Genomic DNA, 6,989 nt, shown 5'->3' on the forward strand with positions numbered 1-6,989 from the left:
ACTTTGGTGGGAGAATCCGTATGCACCTTCGTGCTAGATTCTCGCTGGTGATGGTGATGCCAATTGCAGTCATTTGATCGTGCAGATTCTTCACCTTGGCGATGAACTTCTCTGCCGTTTCAAACTCAGATACTTTCTCGTTCGTGAGTTGAGTCTCTAGATTCTGAATCTACGTCTGATTCGTGGTCTTGTATTGATTTTTCAAGACTGTCCATGCCTCTCCGCAGTAGTGACATATTGAATTAACACCATGACAGAATCACTTACACTGCAGACAATAGAACACAACGCATCTGCATTTCTTCTTGTCCACGTGAGAATTTGATCCGCAATTGGTACTATCTGTTATCCTACATTGGCTTGGATCCGGTCTCACAATCGGCTTCACGTCCACCCCAGTAGCAGTATCCCAAAGCTCATATGCGCTTACGATGGTCTTCATCTTGAATTTCTAGAGTGGATAGTTAGTGTCATCCAACTTTTCGCTTTCTCTGAACGGTGGGATTCGCAGTCTTGTGGGCTGGGCCATCTCTCACAATCTGCTCGCAAACAAAAACACACTACCAAATCTTCTTGCTAGAGCCCAAGCTCTGATACTATGTAAGAAAACAATACAACATCTGTGCTCAATAGATAACAGGATCTCATATGCAAGAGAGAAAAACAAATAGTATGGAGAATAAAAATTTTGATTATTGTAAAACTGATACAATAGATGGCGCTGCCTCCCAACCGTGCACTCCTATGTGAGAAGCTTCGATGGCGTGCTGGAAACAGTAGAGGACAGAGGTTGGATTCTAAGGAATTAGGGTTGCTATAGCCAGTGATAAATATGGGCTTCACGGGCTTGGTCTGATATAGCCACCAGTCGTAGTCAGTTAGACCCAATTGGGAGACCGACCCAGTCGGCCCAAAACGACCGACTGGAGGTCGGTCCCAAAATAGGCCACGGACCAACTGTTAGAACCATGGGCTGCCCCGGGAATGCTCCATCTACCCTCAGTGCAGTCAGTCATGGGATGCCTTTTGCACTTGCGTGTAGCCTAGTTGGCAGTGTGCCAACTCTATCTGAAGCCATCCAGCCATCAGGCCACACATGGCCCCCATCTGGTGTCCAAACCCCAGGACCTACCGGATAACCGAGCTACTCAAATGCCTTCTCCTCATATGGGGGGCTTACGAGTAGAGTTAGCTGGTTCCCGCATAGTTACACGAGAGTGGAGCATTGATAACTAACAATATCTAATTTTGGTGAATATGGTAATGGCTACTCAGCCAAACACTAAGCCTACACACCAAAAGTTTCTTTCTCAATTTTTTGATTGTTTCTTAGAGGATTTACCACCTGGACTACCATGTTCTCGACTTGAAGATCATAGTATAGAAATCTTCCTTGGCAATACTCCACCTTGCAAAGTTCCTTATAGAGTCGATCAGCTAGAACAAAAAGAGATTCAAAAGCAAGTGGAGGAACTGATAGAGAGAGGATTAATAAGACCCAGTAGTTCTCCCTGTGGAGCACCTGTCTTATTAGTCAAAAAGAAAATTGGAACCTATCGAATGTGCATAGACTATCGTGCACTGAACAAAATCACAGTGAAGAACAAATATCCAATCCCTAGGATTGATGAACTTTTGGACAAATTGAAAGGGTCCAAGGTCTTCAGTAAGATAGATCTCAAATCCGGCTATCATTAAGTTCGTATGGTAAAAGAGAATATATACAAGATTGCCTTTAGAACTCAGATGGGACATTATGAGTTCCTAGTTATGCCTTTTGGGCTAACTAATGCTCTAGCTACTTTTAGTAGAATGATGAATCGAATCTTTCTTAAACACCACGATTGTGTGGTAGTATTTTTCAATGATATTCTGGTGTTTAGCAAAGATGTTGAGGAGCATAAGGAACATCTGAAGCTAGTCTTTTCACTCTTGAAAGAAAATCAATTATACATAAATCCAGAAAAGAGCAGCTTCTTTCAAAATCAAATAGAGTATTTGGGTCACATTGTATCCGCCGATGGGATTCGAGTAGATCCAAAGAAGATTGAGTGCATAGTCACATGGCCTAAACCCCGAGATACACATGGATTAAGATCATTCTTGGGATTGTGTAGCTTTTATAGAAAGTTCATCAGAAATTTCGCATACATTGCACATCCATTGATAGACCTTCTTAGAAAAGCTAAGCATTTCTTATGGACTGAGTGTCAAGATAAATCTTTTACAGCTTCGAAAGAAGCTCTCACACAAGCTCCTGTGTTGCAACTGCCCAATTTCTCTAGACCATTCTTTGTAGTTGTAACCGATGCTAGTGGATATGGAATTGGAGCCGTACTAATGCAAGATGGACATCCAATAACATATGAGAGCCGAAAATTAAAACTAGTAGAATGCAATTATAGCACATATGATAAAGAACTAACCGCTATTGTGCATGCCTTACGAATGTGGAAACATTATTTGATGGGATCTGAGTTTCTTATCAAAACCGATCAGCAAAGTATCAAGCATTTGTTGACTCCGCCACTTATATCCGAAAGGCTTATCAAGTGGGCATCATTTATATAGAGTTTTCAGCCCATGATTCGGTATCAACCTAGAAAAGAGAATATAGTTGCTGACGCTCTTAGTAGAAAGCCAAGTATTAATCACATCACTGTTGTAGAGATCCAGCCTTTCGAAGCTATGAAGAATTCTTATCAAGGGGATCTAGACTTCTCCGATATATGGAACAAATTAGAGACTAATAATTGGAATCCTATGTTGGACTATTCATGCAATGATGGATACCTCTTTTATCAAAAGAAATTATGCATCACTCGACCCTTTCGACAAATTGTAATGGAGGAAATGCACCAACCACCATATATGGGACATAGGGGAGTGACTGCCACTTGTGCTTGATTATTGTGCTTTGAGCGCGGTTATGTTGGGATCGGTTGATTCGGTGATTCGTTCAACCGATTGTTAATAACTAATGTAATAATTGGTGGCTTGAGTATAAGTGATAGAACTCATAGCGAGGATTGGAGTTAGTGCGAGGGTACCAATCGAGGTGTGGCACAGTACATTATATATGGCCATGGGCCAAATTTTGTATTTGTTTTATTATTGCAACTTTGAGCAATATATTTTGTAGTGGACATAATTCATTTTGGGCCCTAAGATGGCTATGTAAAGCAAATCCCTCATTTTTGGATGAGAGGGATAATTTTGGCTCCTTGATGCTTTTATGAAATATCATAAATACTCTAGATGAGGAAGCGTGAGCCACTCATCTAGGGGGGGCAGATTGTACCCAGTCTGCTGTCGTTCTTGTGGTGTGATTGTGCTTTTCTTCTCCAAATGATTAAGTGGTGAATTTGTGTGAAAAGAATTACCTTTTGGTTTCACTCTCTCTATCTCTCTTTCTCTCTCTCTCTCATTCTCTCTCTCTCACACACACACACACACATTCAAAACATGTTTTGAGTTTCCAAACGGACCTTAGGTAATTTGTGCTTCATGGATGTTAGTCATCTCTCTCACACTTGCACACACATACACAAACGTGTTCTTAGACATGCTCACACAAACTTGCTTGATGTCCTTGAGTCAATTTTAGAAGTAGGGTATTGAACACAATTATCATGCTTTGCAAATCAATTTTGATCCATTTTGTGTTCACTCATGCACACACAAACACATTGAGAATATTTTTTGAGTTTCCAAATCGACCTTAGGTCAATTTGCAATTCATGGATAATAGTGATCACACACACACACACTTTCTTTAATTTATAAACACACACACACACACACACACATATATACACAAACTCCCTTTCTTTGGCAAAATTTGTACCCCTCATTTATTGGTCCTCATGCCCCTGCCCTCACTCCCCACTTATGATTTACACTGAATGAACCACCCCACTTGAAAGCTTCTTATTGTTACTACTAACCCTTAAATTTTTATTTAAACCCTATGCCTTTTCTGTCATTTAGAATATATAATTTATTTAAATTGAACTATTAATTTCCCCCTTGCCCTACCTAAGTTTTAAAAAAATTCTTTTTCATGATTTATTACAAATTGTTTCTACTTTATTTTGCTTTTAAATTGTTTCTTCCCTCTTAAGTTTTCTTATTTCATCCCAAACCCCCCATTCTTTAATTTTTTGTCCCTCTGATGTACCTTTAGTAATTCCTATTTCTAGTATACCCAATTATAACCCCTCTAATTCTCCCTTGACCACACACACACACACACTCTCTCTCTCTCTCTCTAAGATATGAAATGGGCCTTGGGTTGATATGAGAAGTAGGGCATCAAACACAATCATAGAGCTTTGCAAATCAACCTTAGGTCAATTTGACGATCTCTCTCTCTCTCTCTCTCTCTCTCTCTCTCTCTCTCTCACACACACACACACACACACACACACACACACACACACAGACACACATACACACACATTCAAAACATGTTTTGAGTTTCCAAATGGACCTTAGATAATTTGTTCTTCATGGATGTTAGTCATCTCTCTCACACATGCACACACACACACACACAAACATGCTCTTAGACATGCCCACACAAACTTGCTTGACCTCCTTGAGTCAATTTTAGAAGTAGGCTATTGAACACAATTGTCATGCTTTGCAAATCAATTTTGATCCATTTGGTGTTTACTCATGCACACACAAACACATTGAGAATATGTTTTGAGTTTCCAAATCGACATTAGGTCGATTTGCACTTCATGGATTTTGGTGATCACATACACACAAACACACACACACACACACACACACACAGAGAAACACACAAAGAGTTATGGATAAATTTGACCAAGGTAAAAGGCATATATATGTGTCTGCGCTTGTATGTGTGGCAATAGTATAATAAAATATGGTGTGCATAGGGCCCAGGGTTGAGGTGGTAGGGCATGAACCCTTCCATGTAAGAGGACCCATAGGTGTGTTGTACATAATCTATGATAGTAATATTATAAAATGTTGAGGTGGCATGGTTCCTCCATGTGCCACCCCTCCACCTAAGCGGTCCCATGCCTGCATTTAGTGAGACATGGCCCAAGGACCATGGGAGAAGTAATATAAAATAGATGGAGATGGATATTATATTGGATTATTCCCTCCATGTAGGATAGGCCCATGTGGGGGGGGTGTAGATAGTCCAAGAATGCAAGTTAAATAATGGGGAAAGTAGGATGAGGTGGCAAGATTCCTTGTGCCAATCCTCCACTTGTCCTCCTAGATGTTTGAACATATAATAACATTGAGAAGGGACCAAGGGAGTATCTTAGACTTGGTATATGGGGTTTGATTTATGTGGAAAAATAAGGTAAAGTGTTGTCGCACACAATTGAGAGTGCGTACCCACCTAGCCCACATGGGAGATTCCTCCACACACAAGAGGATGCATTTATTAGGAGAGACCCCCTCTCTTTGCTAAAAGAAGGGGGCTATTCCTTGATATGACACACTCATTCTTGTATAGCCACCATGCTAGTATTTTGATTCCCCCCCATCCTTGCTTTCAAATAAAGCATGACTCTCTTCCCTTGATGTCTCCATCTCTACATTCCACCTCCCATCATATACATGCTCCTCTTCCCCCTCTCCCTTCCCCCTTGTGCCATAGTCTCCCTCTTCATTCCCACCCCTCTTAATCCCTTTTCCCCACCCATGTTAATGATTCCCCCCTCACGTTCCCTTTCCCCCATGGCCCTCGAGTGTCGCCATGTCTAGCGTCTAGCCTCATGCCTTGACTAGCTAATAACATGCACATTCTCAGACATTACACAAACACATAAACTTGCTGTAAGACACCCCCACTCACACTGGTAATTAACCTTGGGCCAATTTGAGAAATGATGATTGCAAAGAGTGTTACTTACAATGGCTAGACTTTACAAAATGACCCAAGGTCAATTTGATGATCAGTCACACACACATATATTGATTCTCTCTCTCTCTCTCTCATGCTCTCTCTCTCTCTCTCTCTCTCTCTCTCTCTCTCTCTCTCTCTCTCTCTCTCTGTGTGAAAACCCCCCCAAACCCCATTCTAAGATGTATTTCAAATCAACCTTGGGTTGATTTGAGAAGTGCCGTTATTCTCATTGGCACATCCCACCCCACCCCCCACACACACATTCTAAGATGTATTGCAAATCGACCTTGGATTGATTTGAGTAGTGCCATTATTCTCATTGCCACATTTCCCCTTCCCCCCACCCCACCCCACACACACACACACATTCTAAGATGTATTGCAAATCCACCTTGGGTCGATTTGAGTAGTGCCATTATTCTCATTGCCACATCCTTGTAGATTTGAGAAATGATAGCATAGGGTGCTAGACACAATGGCTACGCTTTACAAATCGACATAAGGTCGATTTTATGATCATTCACACATACAGATATTGATGTTCTCTCCCAACACACACATTCTAAGATGTGTTGCAAATTGACCTTGGGTCAATTTGAACAATGCTACTAGTCTCATTGCCACATCCTCGCACATTTGAAATCGACCCAAGGTCGATTTTCAATACCTATCTATGTGTGTCTATGTCAGTGTGTGGGGCTGTGTGCCTTATCTAGTGCTCTTCCCATTATTGGAAATCCCCAACCACATGGTCAAAGTTTTTAAATTGACCCAAGGTCAATTGCCAATCTTTGGTCTCCTTATTGTCTTCACAACATATTCTCAATTTTTAATGTGTGTGTGCACTTGTGCATATGATGTGTGTAAGCCACCATTGTCATCATCACGTCCGATGAGCTATCAAATTGACCCAAGATCCATTTTCAATCAATGGCATGTGTGTGCTTGTGTGTGTCTATGTTTGGGTGTGGGGTTGTGTGCCTTCCTTAGATCTCTTTCGTATTTTGAATCGACCTTAGGTCGATTTGAAAACATATAAATTACAACAACTTAAAAATTAAAGAAGGAAGCGCATGCAACCTAAAAATAC

Source organism: Dipteris shenzhenensis, chromosome 32, assembly GCF_047967505.1.
Source record: "Dipteris shenzhenensis isolate YYH24624 ecotype China chromosome 32, Dip_SZ_1.0, whole genome shotgun sequence".
NCBI lineage: Eukaryota > Viridiplantae > Streptophyta > Polypodiopsida > Gleicheniales > Dipteridaceae > Dipteris > Dipteris shenzhenensis.